Source organism: Thalassophryne amazonica, chromosome 1 (assembly GCF_902500255.1).
Source record: "Thalassophryne amazonica chromosome 1, fThaAma1.1, whole genome shotgun sequence".
Lineage (NCBI taxonomy): Eukaryota > Metazoa > Chordata > Actinopteri > Batrachoidiformes > Batrachoididae > Thalassophryne > Thalassophryne amazonica.
Genome location: NC_047103.1, coordinates 64405030 through 64422031, shown reverse-complemented (window position 1 = coordinate 64422031; position 17002 = coordinate 64405030).

Sequence of the window (17002 nt, the reverse complement as noted above, 5' to 3'; positions counted from 1 at the left end):
CTCATCTTTTCTCCGGATCCTGAGACCCATGTCCAGCATGTACGTCAGGTCCTGCAGCGGTTGTTAGAGAACCGACTGTTTGTGAAGGGCGAGAAGTGCGAGTTTCACCGCACGTCTTTGTCCTTCCTGGGGTTTATCATCTCCTCTAACTCCGTCGCCCCTGATCCGGCCAAGGTTGCGGTGGTGAGAGATTGGCCCCAACCAACAAGCCGTAGGAAGCTGCAACAGTTCCTCGGCTTCGCTAATTTCTATAGGAGGTTCATTAAGGGCTACAGTCAGGTAGTTAGCCCCCTGACAGCCCTGACCTCTCCAAAAGTCCCCTTCACCTGGTCGGATCGGTGCGAAGCCGCGTTCAAGGAGTTGAAACGCCGGTTCTCTACTGCGCCAGTTTTGGTGCAGCCCGACCCTAGCCGCCAGTTCGTGGTTGAAGTGGACGCCTCTGACTCAGGGATAGGAGCCGTGCTATCCCAGAGCGGAGAGACCGATAAGGTTCTTCACCCGTGTGCCTACTTTTCTCGCAGGTTGACCCCGGCTGAATGGAACTATGACGTCGGCAATCGAGAACTCCTTGCAGTGAAAGAGGTTCTTGAGGAGTGGAGACACCTGTTGGAGGGAGCGTCTGTGCCATTCACGGTTTTCACTGACCATCGGAACCTGGAGTATATCAGGATCGCCAAGCGGCTGAACCCCAGGCAAGCCCGCTGGTCACTGTTCTTCGGGCGTTTTGACTTCCGGATCACCTATCGCCCCGGGACCAAGAACCAGAGGTCGGATGCCTTGTCCCGGGAACACGAAGAGGAGGTCAAAACTGCACTGTCGGATCCACCGGAGCCCATCCTGCCTGAGTCCACTATCGTGGCCACCCTCACCTGGGACGTGGAGAAGATCGTCCGGGAGGCCCTGGCACGAAACCCGGACCCGGGAACTGGACCAAGAAACAAACTATACGTCCCACCAGAGGCCAGGGCTGCAGTCCTTGACTTCTGTCACGGTTCCAAGCTCGCCTGTCATCCGGGGGTGCGAAGGACCGTGGCAGTTGTCCGGCAGCGCTTCTGGTGGGCGTCTATGGAGGCCGACGTCCGGGAGTACATCCAGGCCTGCACCACCTGTGCCAGGGGCAAGGCTGACCACAGGAAGTCCCAAGGTCTGCTCCAACCGCTTCCTGTGCCTCATCGCCCCTGGTCCCACATCGGCCTGGATTTTGTCACGGGTTTCCCACCGTCCCAGGGCAACACCACCATCCTCACGATAGTGGACCGATTCTCCAAGGCGGCCCACTTCGTCGCCCTCCCGAAGCTCCCTACGGCCCAGGAGACAGCGGACCTCCTGGCCCACCACGTCGTCCGTCTGTATGGGATCCCCACTGACGTAGTCTCGGATCGTGGTCCCCAGTTTTCCTCTCACGTCTGGAGGAGTTTCTGCAGGGAACTGGGGGCCACCGTGAGCCTCTCATCCGGGTACCATCCACAGACGAACGGACAGGCAGAGCGGGCCAACCAGGAGCTGGAACAGACCCTCCGCTGTGTGACATCCGCGCACCCGACGGCCTGGAGCAACCACCTGGCCTGGATCGAGTATGCGCATAACAGCCAGCTGCTACCGGCCTCTCCCCATTTGAGGTGTGTTTGTGGTACCAGCCCCCATTATTTCCCGTGGTGGAGGGAGAGGTCGGTGTGCCCTCGGTCCGGGCCCACCTTCGGAGGTGCCGTCGGGTGTGGCGCACCGCCCGTTCTGCCTTGTTGAAGGCTCGGACGAGGGCCAAGACCCATGCAGACCGCCGGCGGTCCCCGGCCCCTGCATACCAGCCCGGGCAGGAGGTGTGGTTGTCAACGAAGGACATCCCACTTCAGGTACAGTCACCAAAACTGATGGACAGGTTCATCGGACCATTTCGCATCCTCAAGGTCCTTAGCCCTGCCGCAGTGAAGCTCCAGCTCCCAGCTTCACAGCGGATCCACCCGGTGTTCCACATCTCCAAAATCAAACCATACCACACCTCACCCCTCTGTGCTCCCAGTCCGGCGCCGCCTCCTGCCCGGATCATTGACGGTAGCCGGCTTGGACAGTGCGCCGGCTCCTGGACGTCCGTCGAATGGGCTGGGGGTTCCAATATCTGGTGGACTGGGAGAGGTATGGACCCGAAGAACGCTCCTGGGTGAAGAGGAGCTTCATCCTGGATCCGGCCCTCCTGGCCGATTTCTACCATCGACACCCCGATAAGCCTGGTCGGGCGCCAGGAGGTGCCCGTTGAGGGGGGGGTCCTGTTGTGTGGGCCGCCAGAAGAGGAGGTACTGCTGGCCCACCACCAGAGGGCGCCCTGCCTGAAGTGCGGGCTTCAGGCACGAGAGGGCGCTGCCGCCACGGACACAGCCGGGAGTGACAGCTGTCACTCATTATTTCCTGACAGCTGTCACTCATTCTTCATCATCTCACTCCATAAAACCCAGACGTCATCTCCACCTCATCGCCGAGATATCGTACTTCTATGGAGGTAACTTTCTCTGCCTGTATTGATTGATTCCAAGAGCTATTGTGTTGCAGCTGTCTAACCAGAGGACCGGCGTGGGTCGCGACTGTTTCGTCCTACTTCCCGTCAGATAAGTGGTTACACAGACGCTGCACGAGTGTGTATTAGAGGTAGAGGTGGCATTCCCACCGTTGTTGTTACGGGGTGTACACACACCCACACTTGACTGTCTTTGCTCTTCGCCAGCAGTACCAGATCCGACAGTCGGGGACGGTGATCACCTGGAAATTCGGGACTTGGCAGCTCCGGTATTCACCGGGTTCGGTGGCGGCGGAAATCCTGTGGTTCCGGCTCTTCTCAGGACAGACGTCTTCTATCCTCGAGCCTGCCCACACGTCACCTTTGTGGATTGACTGTTATCAGATTCTGAGATTGTCTGTATATTCGTTGTGCACCTTCACAACATTAAATTGTTACTTTTTTGGCTCATCTATTGACCGTTCATTTGCGCCCCCTGTTGTGGGTCCGTGTCACTACACTTTCACAACAGAAAAGTACTCTGTGGCAAACTCCATTTAATAATTCTAAATAAAAGCAGCATTTTGTGCAAATGTCCACCAACATGTCATTTAGTGTGTGCATTTTTAAAAGAAAATCTAAACCAAGAGGTGCAATAATCAGTTACGTTCAGAGATTCAGCACCAAAAAAGCTATTGACAGTCAAAATGCACATCTGCTAGCCAACATTTTGAAACATGTTTTGACTGTAAGACACTCCCACCATCGCTCTGCAGAGGTAAGGCTAAAGCATGTATGTTACTGCAGTCAGTGTTCCAAGGATCTGCAGTCACACACTGTCACATGAGCATGCTCATCATGTAGACAGACCCAGTGAGGTTATGACCTAAAACAAATAGTCCTCCATCGACAAATGCTTACGTCAAAGTCTCCCTCTGTATGCACTTGCTTTTACAGCAGATGGACACTTTATCAGGCCAACCTGTGTAATAGCTAATGAAAGATATTAAACAGACACAAACAGACCCAAATAAAATTAATAAAATAAATGGGTTTAAACAGATCAGAATGTGGTATGAACTGATTTTGAGATTAAGCTTTACGAGATGTCCCCTTCGAACATATTTGCTGAGGTGTTTGGACAATAATAGATCACTCATCAGGGACAGAGAGGATTACTCAATGTTGGGTCCAAAGGGCAAAGGGTGCACTTGTTTACAGTGCAAATGTCATTACTTACTGATTCTTTGTGATTGAGTGGTTAAACCTCAGACAACTGTTTTTCAATTTCAACATGACTGTTGTGAAATACTCCAGACAAAGCTCATCTGGACACTGGCAGTGCCAGAGGATTTTTCTAAGTGGGTGGCCATGATTATTCAATGATGGTGTAACAGAATGTGTCATAAGTGTGCAAATATATACTTTCTAATAAATAAAAAAAAAATAACATACAAGGAAACAGGTCAAATTTAGGATTGTCTCCCATGTTCCATTGGGTAAACTGAAGGTGAAAATTCATATCTTCATTCAAAGAACAAGCAACAGTAGCTTCACTGGCCACCAAGACCCTGCAATCAACAACGCTTCACAAGATCATAGATAGCCCTGTCTGTCATTGTGTGCCAACATAGCTCAAAATAGGAGGCTCACTGGGAATCATCTGTATCTTTCTGAAAATAAAAAAATAAAAAAAAATTATATATATATACATACACACACACACACACACACACACACACACACACACACTCAACAAAAATATAAACGCAACACTTTTGGTTTTGCTCCCATTTTGTATGAGATGAACTCAAAGATCTAAAACTTTTTCCACATACACAATATCACCATTTCCCTCAAATATTGTTCACAAACCAGTCTAAATCTGTGATAGTGAGCACTTCTCCTTTGCTGAGATAATCCATCCCACCTCACAGGTGTGCCATATCAAGATGATGATTAGACACCATGATTAGTGCACAGGTGTGCCTTAGACTACCCACAATAAAAGGCCACTCTGAAAGGTGCAGTTTTGTTTTATTGGGGGGGGGGTACCAGTCAGTATCTGGTGTGACCACCATTTGCCTCATGCAGTGCAACACATCTCCTTCGCATAGAGTTGATCAGGTTGTCAATTGTGGCCTGTGGAATGTTGGTCCACTCTTCTTCAATGGCTGTGCGAAGTTGCTGGATATTGGCAGGAACTGGTACACACTGTCATATACGCCGGTCCAGAGCATCCCAAACATGCTCAATGGGTGACATGTCCGGTGAGTATGCCGGCCATGCAAGAACTGGGACATTTTCAGCTTCCAAGAATTGTGTACAGATCCTTGCAACATGGGGCCATGCATTATCCTGCTGCAACATGAGGTGATGTTCTTGGATGTATGGCACAACAATGGGCCTCAGGATCTGAAAGCAGGTGTGCATGGAATGCACCAGAAAGGGGGTGTGGCCAGAGAGAGGGAAACACCCACCACCAAGAGCCAGCAGAGACAGACAAGAGAGAAAGAGACAGACAGACCCAAACGGGAAAAATCCCAGCAAGAGAAGCAGGCGAACAATACAAAAACAACCTCAACACAACCAGACTTCACATCCTGACAGTGGGTACTTTGTCTAGCTGCGGACGGAATGAAGATGTTTTTGTGTCTTGAGGTTTTCATCCTGATGGACCTCTGCTATCTGCCAGAGGGGAGGGTAACAAAAAGCTTGTGTCCTAAGTGAGAGGGTTCGGCTGCTATCTTCCTTGCTCGCCTCAGGGCCCTGGAGGTGCACAGGTCCTGTAGGGATGGCAGAATGCAGTTGATCACATTCTCTGCTGCGTAGATGATACGCTGCAGTTTGCTCCTGTCCTTAGCAGTGGCAGCAGCATACCAGATGGTGATGGAGGAGCAGATGATGGACTCGATGGCAGTGTAGAAGTTCACCATCATTGTTTTTGGCAGGTTGAACTTCCTTTGCTGCCGCAGAAATTACATCCTCTGTTGTGCTCTCTTGGTGAGAGAGCTGACGTTCAGCTCCCACTTGAGGTCCTGGGTGATAGTGATCCCCAGGTAGCGGTGTCAGGATTTGAGTTTGTTACCTGTTTTTATTTTGTTTCTCTGGTCTGTTTGTTATTTTTCTTATTTCATTGGTTTTTGTATGTTTATTCTCTTGCTGTTTTTTTTTCTGCTTGGGTCTGTCTCTGTCTCTCTTGTCTGTCTCATGGCTCTTGGTGGTGAGTGTTTCCCTTCTGTTGTGTGGGCCGCTGAAGAGGAGGTACTGCTGGCCCACCACCACCAGATGGCGCCCTGCTTGGAGTGCGGGCTTCAAGCACGAGAGGGTGCCGGAGCCACTGGGAGTGACAGCTGTCACTCATCATCAGCACCAGCTGTCACTCAGTCAACTCATCACCATCACCATAAAGGCCGGACTGCAACTCCACCTCCTTAACGAGAAATCAGCTACCTTGGAGGTAATTTTCTCTGCTGAACAAAACCTTGTGTAATAGTCTGAACTTCTTTTGCAGCTGTTTTCCTATGGTGAATGCCTTATCTGTGGGATTGACGTTTGGTGTGATCAGCGACGGCTTCGCTTCACACCCCAACCAGATAAGTGGTTAGACAGGAGCTGCACGAGTGTGTGATTGGAGGTGGAGGTGCTCCCTCCTTACTGAACACAGACTGTGGGATTACTGAGTGTGCGTACTCACACTCACCTGTGCTGTTTCTGTTCTCTGCCAGCAGTACCAGGTCTGACAGCTGAAGACGGTGACCAACTGGGGACCCAGGACTTGGCGGCTCCGGTGTTCTTCAGGTCCGTTGGCGGTGAGGGCCGTGTGGGATCCGGCTCGGTTCTGGACGGGTGTCTCCTATCCTCAAGCCTGCCCACACGTCACCCAACGTGTAATTGACTGTAGTCCCAAACTGATTGTTGTCTGTATTCCATTGTGCACAATTTACAACATTAAATTGTTACTGTTTGGCTTATCCATTGCCTGTTCTTTTACGCCCCCTGTTGTGGGTCTGTGTTCCTACACTTTCACAACACCTTCCTCTGACCACGCCCTTCTTCTGGTGCTTTCCATGCACAGCTGTTCCTGATTTGCCGCTCATCACCTGGTGTTATATAAGCTCACTGGGTGTGTTAATTACAAAGTCATGCAGTCCATGTGTATTGTATGTGCCTCTGGCTCACCTGCCCCTTTTAGAGACACCTCACATACACAACCTGAATGAATAGAAGGATAAGATCCTCAGCACATGCCACACCGAGATGCCTGCAGCTCCTATAATGATAAGATAAAAACTGTTCAACTATGCAATGATGCATTATCAGCCGTCTACAGTTTGTTTCAAACCATATGTTAACTCCAGACTCCTGTGAAAACTGACTCCTACCCTAGTTATCCACCCAGTCTCTAGATAACCCCTGCTGTGGCCCAGCCCTGTCTTGGTATGATCTTCCAGTCAGCCTGGGAAGGAAAAAAAAAAACAGTGTAATAATATTGGTGTACGATGATGGCTTGAGTAAACTGATTAGTAATTGATTTAAATAATTTGTCCAGTGCCAAAAATCACATAATCTGTTGGTCTCCAGTGGATGTGGGGCTCTGATGGAATAAGTAGACAAATACCGAATGTGGGTGTATAGTGCTTCCAGGTGGAAACAAAAGACGAACAGAAACACACAAATAAAAGTAAGATCTGCCAGACATACAATGCCTATCAGGCATGGCACAAACCAGGTGGACACAAATGCAATCTCAGTTCAAAAGGTTTAATAAGAGAAACAGGCGGGAGGGCGGTACATGGGGTATCCAGCAGCGAGGCCAAGGAAAACTGGCAGAAACCCACAACAAGCGCCCATGAGGCAGGTGACCACATGGCAGAGGACCCCCAGCAAAAATAAGGGAGGCCAGAGACACAGGCCCAAACGGGCGATGAAAAGCAGGAAGCCCACCAGACGGGCGACTGTACGACAACCTCAGGGACAAGGGAACACCAGGGGGCTGATCTGGGATCCAAATGCGGCCCCCAGGAGAGTCGGGGGGATGACCACTAGACCCATTGTGGTGCAAAGACACACCTGGGGGCCTACCAGTGACGTGAGCAGGAACTTGGGGAGAACCTGGGATAGACACAAAAACACCACCAACACTCTCTAGGGAAATGGATTTACAGAATAGCAAAGAGCACAACGACCCAAGGAACTTGACAATAATTCCAAGAGAATGAAAAACCTTTACAGGAACTACACAGGTGACTAACAAAACCCAGTATAACAAAACCAGAACCAAGGGAAACCAACCCACCCACAAAAGCCACTGCGGAATGAAAGGACTAATGACATTAACAAGAAACCTAACCCAAGGAAACGTTAAACAAACCAAATGCGAGAACAAAAAAGAAGGCCAAATCTGAAGACAAATAATGAAATAATAGACCAATGAATAAATAAATAAATAAATGGTGGAATATATTCAGGACATAATCAAAAATAAAGGTTTTCAAAAAGGAGTTTGGCAAGAATTGAATCAGACCACAAAATGGGAGGTGGATCTGTTTCAAACTAAAATGTGAATATTGCATGATATTGAAAAACAAAATAAAAGGAATTATTAGCACCCCCTTAGTGACCACAAACTCAGAAAACTCAAACAGTCATTGACTGGAGAGAATAAGCTGATTTCCAGGCAGACATGACATGAAAAGAACTACATACTGAAACATTACCAAGCATAGAATTAACCAAATGGTCCTACCAGTGATGTCTTCAGCGTTCCCCTTCTAGAGCGGTACTGTCAGTTGGGTGGTCAGAGCTGGTGCCGGTGACTTGAGAAATGAGTTCGATCTGGAAGTTTTGGAGGCGTGCGCCCCGTCAGGCGCTATAGTGTGGATTCCTCCTCCAGTCCAGTATCCATCCATCCATCCATCCATCCATTTTCTTCCGCTTTATCCGGAGTCGGGTCGCGGGGGGGCAGCAGCTCAAGCAAAGCCGCCCAGACCTCCCGATCCACACACACCTCCCCCAGCTCCTCCAGTGGAACCCCAAGGTGTTCCCAAGTCAGCCGAGAGATGTAGTCCCTCCAACGTGTCCTGGGTCTTCCCCGGGGCCTCCTCCCAGTGGGACGTGCCCGGAACACCTCTCCAGCGAGGCATTCAGGGGGCATCCGGAAAAGATGCCCAAGCCACCTCAACTGACTCCTTTCGACGTGGAGGAGCAGCGGCTCGACTCCGAGCTCCTCCCGAGTGACCGAGCTCCTCACCCTATCTCTAAGGGAGCGCCCAGCCACCCTGCAGAGGAAACTCATCTTGGCCGCTTGTACTCGCGATCTCATTCTTTCGGTCATGAGCCAAATCTCATAACCATAGGTGAGGATCGGAACGTAGATCGATCGGTAAATCGAGAGCTTTGCCCCCCTACTCAGCTCTCTCTTCACCATGACGGTCCGATACAGTGACCGCATCACTGCAGATGCTGCACTGATCCGTCTATCAATCTCACGCTCCATCCGTCCCTCACTCGTGAACAAGACCCCGACACACTTAAACTCCTCCACTTGAGGCAAGGACACTCCACCGACCTGAAGAGGGCAAAGCACCTTTTTCCAGTCGAGAACCATTGGAGGTGCTGATTTTCATCCCTTTCGCTTCACACTCGGCTGCAAACCGCCCCAGTGCACGCTGAATGTCCTGATTTGAAGAAGCCAACAGAACTACATCGTCCGCAAACAGCAGAGACGAGATTCTGTGGTTCCCAAACCAGACCCCCTCTACACCCTGGCTGCACCTAGAAATTCTGTCTATAAAAATAATGAACAGAACCGGTGACAAAGGGCAGCCCTGGTGGAGGCCAACGTGCACTGGAAACAGGTTTGACTTACTACCGGCAATGCGAACCAAGCTCCTGCTGCGGTCGTACAGGGACCGGATAGCCCTTAACAAAGGACCCTGGACCCCATACTCCCGGAGCACTCCCCACAGGGTGCCCCGAGGGACACGGCCCAACCCCAGGCCTGGCTCCAGGGTGGGACCCCGGCTCCGCTATACCGGGCGACGTCTCAGTCCTTGATCTTTTACTGGTCATGGAGGTTCTGAACTGCCCTTAGTCTGACCCGTCACCTAGGACCTGTTTGCCTTGGGAGACCCTACAGGGAGAACAAAGCCCCCGACAACATAGCTCCTAGGATCATCCGGGTACGCAAACTCCCCCACCACGATAAGGTGGCAGCTAGAGGGGGAGCCAGTCCAATAGGTGTAGGCAAATTCGATGGTGATTCTTTGGGAGAGGGCCCAGCTGTGAGTCAAAGAGAGGTGAGTGTCGTTAGAGTTCCAGCTGGTGGTTCGGTCAATAAGGCTTCGGCTGATGAGCCGGCAGGAAGTGTTGGTGAAAACAGCTGTTCTGCACCTTGTGGTGGGCGTGCAGCACGATCAATGGCGGAAGGCTCAGGCAGCAAAAGATCCACTTCAGCGTGAGGTGGTGGCGTGACGATCTCCGGAGGAGCTTCATACAGCGAGGACATCTCCACTTGGTCTGGAGGTAGGCACGCCGGGGAATCCCAAGTAGGTGCCACCAAGTGCGAAGGTGACGTTGATCTTCCTGATGGCTCTGGTGACGTCATCATTCCAGAGAAGTCCGGCAAAGGTCGCACTTCAGCATAAGTAGCAGAAATGTAAGCGGAAGTCTGATGCAGTACTTGAGGTGTCCGGATCATCCTTGGGGCAGGAACTGGGGTACAATGAGGTGTAGGTGGAGTCAGAAATGCGACCGGCCAACGCGCCTGTCCTTCCGACTGATGCAGTCCAGGCTAGCGTCCGCAGGAATATGCATTGTGGCGGCGGAATAGGCGGCTGGCTGGGCATTGTTGGTGCTGCTACAGGTGACACCCGAAGTTCAGATGCTCACAAACCCGGAAGTGAGACAGCTGCATCTGGGAGGGTGATGAAAAGAGGCGGGGATGAGCATGCCTCACGTAAATCAGATTCAAACAAAAAATCCATTGGATCTTCAATATACGGTGGAAGTTGATCTTTCAAAAACAGTGATTTAATGTTCAATAATTCTGGATAGGCAGACACTATATAAGGTTCTGCCTGCAGTATTTGATCTACTGCCTCGAACACCTGTTGCCTGTGCCACTGATCAGAATGATCCAAAAATTCAAAATATAAGTCCTGAATTTTGAAAAACACTGTGGGAGTGGTCTGGAGTGCCTGTGCTTCAGTTTCTGATGACATGTCCTCATCAACGTCCTTGCCAATGTCCTCCCACTTGGAATCGCCGTCTGACAGTGGGAGACTGGACGGCAGGTGTCGATCGGGTTAGTCGATCTAGGCTGGGAGTCTCTCAGCAGCAAATAACTCATCCAGACTTTCCAGATTTGGGAAAAATTGATACAGTGAAGTATTGGGTTCAACAAGGTTCCAAGCACGATCAAGATAATCAAACTTCTTTGGTGTGAAACAGAAGGGAAAACAATCAAAAAAGAAGTCGAATTCTGAAAAAATGTCCTTAATGGCGGCTAAGTCCGCTACTGTGAGCTCGCTGTGACCATGTTTGGCCAGATTGTTCTATCAGGCATGGCACAAACCGGGTGGACACAAATGCAATTTCTCACGACTGATAGAGTTCAAAAGGTTTAATAAGAGAAACAAGTGGGTGGGGGGTCGGTACACGGGGAATCCAACAGCAAAGCAAAGGTATCAGAATGGCGAGAGGCTGAGATGTAGTTCAATAAAAGGCACAGGTCAAAAAACATGGTGTATGGGCTATCAGAGGGAAGGCAGAAGCAAGGTCAAAAATGAGGCAGAGTCAAAATACAGCTTGGCAAAAATGGAGCAAGGAACAATGTAGGAAAGTGACACAAAATCAACAATCTGGCAGTGAGCAGTGAGACTGTGAGGGCTTAAATAAGGAGCAAACTAATCCAGGTGATGTAAGGCAGGTGTGTGGAAGGTTCTGGAAAGAGGTGTGGTTTAGTGAAACAAAGAAGGGAAGAAAGGCAAGAGTGTGTGAGAGGACAACACAAGGTGGAGTGAAGAAAAGACAAAGATATGTGAACAGGTGCCAAGAGTGTGAGTGAATGAAAACACAAAGCAGACAGAATCAAAGTGAGAGACAGAGACACGAGGCTGGTGCAGTGGAGTGAGAACATAATCAGATGGGCGTGAGGGAAACAGAGCACAAAGGTCAAATGGAAACAGAGGACTATGAACAGAGCATGAACATAAACTGAGCACAGAATAAAATACTACAATGAAGAAGACCTGAAGTAAGCATGAACATGAGAACAAAAAGTGAACCATCAGATAATAAACATAGAAGATAAATCACACAAGGACTGAGTAGGAAAATAAACACTAAGACAAAACTAAACTGGACCTGACTATGACTGAAGAATACAACCAGATGACAAAACAAACAAAGACTAATAATTAACACAAATGAGATGACAAACAGAATAAACAAACCCAGTGACTACAGAATAATGCAATAAATAACAAATGGAACATGATATGAAAAGAAACACTGAAGGTGAATAATAACCAAAACCTGTGACTAAAGCACAATACAAGAAATATGATAAACAGAACTAGACTTAAAGGACCAACAGTGAAGGAATACAATAACCAACTACAGAATAAATGATAACCAAAGAATGAATCAGTGATGTAAAACACAAAGAAAATCAAAGAATAACTGAATGACCGCTAACTACATGATAAGGTAAAGAATGAAACCAGTGACTAAATAGTAAACAAAGCAAAGCAATAAACAGAACCAAACAGACTAACATGATAAAGTACAAACTAATGAAAGGTAAAAGCAGAAAATCTAAGAGGAAATAACGCAAAGAACGAGGACGTAACCCCTGAGCCGTCGCTGAGCATGACAATGGAAAACTAATGAATAAATACAGGACAAAACATATGTGCATCCATCAGGGAAGCTCTCTGTCTGATATCTGGTCAAAGTTTGAGCATGCACAAAACTTTCCAATGGACTCACCGGACATCAGCTGACAAGAAATGCATTTAATGACTGAGAAAAGGATTTCTACAGGACAAAAACAGACACAAATGGATATCTAAATATAGTTTGCATTGCATATGCTTCCTCAATCTGTCATATTTTTCCATAAGTTTTTACTTTTATTTTGTTGTTAAGTATTGTTTTCAAATCTGTTTTGTTGTATGTGTGCATCCCCGTGTATAACACTTGCACTGGACTGTGTGCTTCTTTGTGCAGGGGGGAAAGATAGGGCCCTTCATCTTCATGGTCCTAGTCATCAAATGGGTTCTGGCCAGACTGGTGTATTGTCCAGGGTAGTTGTAGACTCTCATCCACTTCATGCTATGAAATTTGGAGATAATAGGTCTCAGGACCCATACAGGACTTAGACAGGTAGAATCAACATTTAGCTGTGTATGACGGTTACTGACTGCAGGTCAGACCAGCAACAAGAGTCAAGAAGGCAAATGTTTAACTATGTCAGGAACTTGAACCCAAAAAGGCTGGGCACAAATGTGAGACTCACATAGATGCGTGGAATGAGTAAGAGAATTTACTGAAAAAATGGGCAAAGGTCAGTACATAAAAATTAGCAGTGGTATCTAAATCATGAGACTATCTTGAGGTAAAAAAAAACAGGCAAAATGTTCAGAAAAAATCGCATGGCAATAACAAGGAACAAGGACTGTGAAAAAGGCTGGTAGGGAATACATGAGGTACAATGAACTGGCAAAGACAGGAGGGAAAACAGAGGATTTAAATAACAGGTGGTGATTATGGAAAACGATCAGGAAGGAGGTGTGGCAAACAGAAGGGAGAAGACATACTCTCACATGCGCCACTAGCTCAAGCAGTGGACGCTCTCGTTTTGGCAAAACAACGATATACAGTTTCTGTATATTCTGTGTTAGTACGCGCCCGACGTGCTTGATGAATTCCTGCGCAATAAGTAGTTCCCAGATATGTGTGATATATTCCTGTGAGATAATGAGTATATCTCATTTAAATCAATTCTAAAATTTACCAGTAATAAAATTATAAAGATAACTGAAGTTTTAAGAGTGTCCATAATAAATATTTACGAAACTTAAAGTTTTGGCGCAACTTCACCTATTATCACTCAAGCACATTGTAAACATTGACACGATGGAGTTTGATGCGGAAGAGTTCAGAAAGATATGGTTTGATTACCATTTACAGTTGACCATGAAAGACTTGAGTCAGAACAAGAAGCTGCACTGAAAAAGATCTATCTGGGAAGAGACACATTCTGTATGTTGTCGCTCCAACGAGCGGCACGCTGAGCAGTTTCGCGAAAGTAGTCCGGCAAGCTCAATCTGTGGGCGAGCTATCCCACTGCTAAAATAGCAGAGACATCGGTCCAATGAGAGCGGCACTCTGAGCAGGGTGCGCTGAGCAGTGTGGGGAGAAGACACACCCAGACCCAACCCCAGACACAAGACAAGAGCGTGCAGTGAGAAAACACAAAGCAAAGCAAAACCTGAACACAAAACCAATGAAAAACCCCAAACATGAATACAAAGAAAATACAAAACCCAAGGATGAACTTAGTCCCACATGGCAAACCAGACATGTTGGACTGTTGTGTCTGTCTTTATCTCTCAGTGAACTCTTCTAATCATCCACCAACATTAAAAGGAAATCTGCCATTTAAAAACCAGACTCAGATGGATGCTATATTTCTCTGTGAAACCATCACTGTGCAGAAACAGCTGGCTTGTATAAATTTCAAAATAATGAACACCACATTTTCATTTGAACAGGCCCCATGCAAAAAAAAAAAAAAACCAAAACAAAACAAAACAGGGCTGCACAGTGGGCCTGCTGGTCTCAACACAACAGCCCATCTCTATCTCTCGTCTAGCCCCTACAGCCACTATGGAGCAACACTGGCTGCTGTGCACACTCTGCACCCTTTCCCTACTGAACAACAGCATTATCTCTATTGTGGTGATGGACAACACCAGCAGTGACATCAGCCGAGACATGTTCGGGTCAGCAAGGTCATTTGAAATGGACAACTTGTTCCTAGTAGCTTTCATCTCTGTCATAGCCACCACGACAGAATTCATTATTATTATTATTCTGACACATCATTCTTTTTCATCCTGTATTACAGATCAGGATGGCATAGTCAAAATCTGTGCTTCATTCAATAACCACAGGAAATATGTCACATCTGCAGCAATTAAAGCTGAAAATTGCATCACTGGATGGATTTCAAACACAAAACTGCATTCTGAAACATCAGTAGCTAAGGGGTGCCATTTGAAAACTCAGTCTGTTTGATAACTCATGTTGTCTATAACAGTTTCTTTCGATTTCAACTTTTAATGTAAATGGTAAATTAAATCTAAATATTAATTCCATATATTAAGTTCAAATCCATAGGTCCTATCTTACACCTGGTGCAAAGTAGCACAGAGCGCAGCACAGTGTCATTCCTAATTTCTAACCAGTACAGTTATTTTCATACCCAGCACCCACCTTATTTAAATAGTGGGTGCAACTGTACTCATCTGTGCACCCATGGGCATTTTGATCTCACAAGGAGGGGTGGTCAGATCCCGTTAAAAGTAAAAGTAAATGTTAGCATTGGTCCAGTGAGACATCGGCATCAATTTGACCAGTTAACACACAGCCTAGGCTCATGTGTCATACATTACACTGACAAAGTGAGGAACCTTGGGGTAATTTTTGATCCTTCGTTGTCCTTTGGTCTCCATATTAGAAATATTACTAGGACTGCTTTCTTCCACCTGCAAAATATAGCGAAGATTCGTCCCATCCTGTCTATGGCTGATGCTGAGACCGTGATCCATGCGTTCATCTCTTCTAGATTGGACTACTGCAATGTTCTATTTTCTGGTTTACCGCAGTCTAGCATTAGGGGTCTCCAATTGGTTCAGAATGCTGCAGCCAGACTTTTGACACGAAGCAGAAAGTTTGACCACATTACACCCATTTTGGCGTCTCTTCACTGGCTTCCTGTCCCAGTGAGATCAGATTTTAAGGTTCTGCTACTAACCTATAAAATTATTCATGGACTGGCACCTCCCTACCTAGCTGACCTAATTAAACCTTACGTACCGGCCCGGGTTTACGTTCTCAGGGTGCAGGACTACTTTGTGTCCCTAAGGTGAATAAGAAGTCTGCGGGTCACAGAGCTTTCTCTTATCGTGCCCCTGTTCTGTGGAATGATCTCCCTGCGTCAATAAAACAATCAGATTCTGTGGAGACTTTCAAGTCCAGACTTAAGACGCACTTATTTTCCCTTTCATATGGCTAGCATACTGGTGCAGTTTTGTTTTACACTTTTTACTCTTTTAATTCATGTTATTAGTAATTGAAGTGGGCCGCGGCCTCAACTTTACCTAAATTCTGGGTCTTTTAGTGAAACTGTTGTTGATTAATGCTGGCAAATTATACAGTATTTTTTGTCTTTCTGATGCCTGATTCTGTTTTTTCTCTGTTTAAGGTGCAGCTCTATCCAGAGATGGGAGTTGTATACGTGTTGGCGATCCTCCTGTCCTGTGCACCAACAGCAATTCTTGTATATTCGTCCGTGAATTGTTCTGTGAATTATTTCTGTAATTTATGTTTGTAGCATGGCCCAAGCAGAGGGTCACCCCTTTGAGTCTGGTCTGCTTGAGGTTTCTTCCTCAGAGGGAGTTTTTCCTTACCACTGTTGCTCTGGGGGTTGGTAAGGTTAGACCTTACCTGTGTGAAGCGCCTTGAGGCAACTCTGTTGTGATTTGGCGCTATATAAAGGAAATAAATTGAAATTGAATTGAAATTGATAGCATTAAAAACTGCAAATACACTAAATGAAACCTGTGATCATGCTAACCTGATAAACCACTGATAATAACAAAACATTGAACTAAAGTAATATATGATCGCTCACTTTGATTACAGTATATAAATTTAGCTTTGGATTTGATGTTTTGACTCTAAAATTCTGAAAAACAGACTTGAAGAGCTGAAAATTGAATATGCTGTAGTGTAAAAATGGAAAATCCCAAAAAGGTTTAGCATGATAAATGATGGTCAAGATGTACATAAATAATTAAATGAACAAAATAATAAATAAAAAATAAGTATTTAATTCTATATGCTGCCTTGAAAAAAAAGACAATCTAACTATGTGTTTGTTTGTTTTTTTATTTTGTTTTTGTTTTTTGTTCAGCAGAATCAGCAGCAGTATCCAAATCATAAGACAACACTCAGGTTGAAACAGGCAAAAAAGTACAAAAACACAGCATGGCAATAACAACAAGCAAAGACTATGAGAAGGCTGGTAGCGACGACACAAAGGTACAACAAACTGGCAAAGACAAAGAACAAAACTGGGGGCATAGAAACAGCAGGTAATAAGGGGGAAATTAGGAATATGTGTGAGGGAACATTCAGGAAAGAGGCGTGGCAAACAGAAAAGAAAAAACACATCCAGACCTCAAACCCCAGACATAAGACAAGAGAGTGCAATAACCAGAA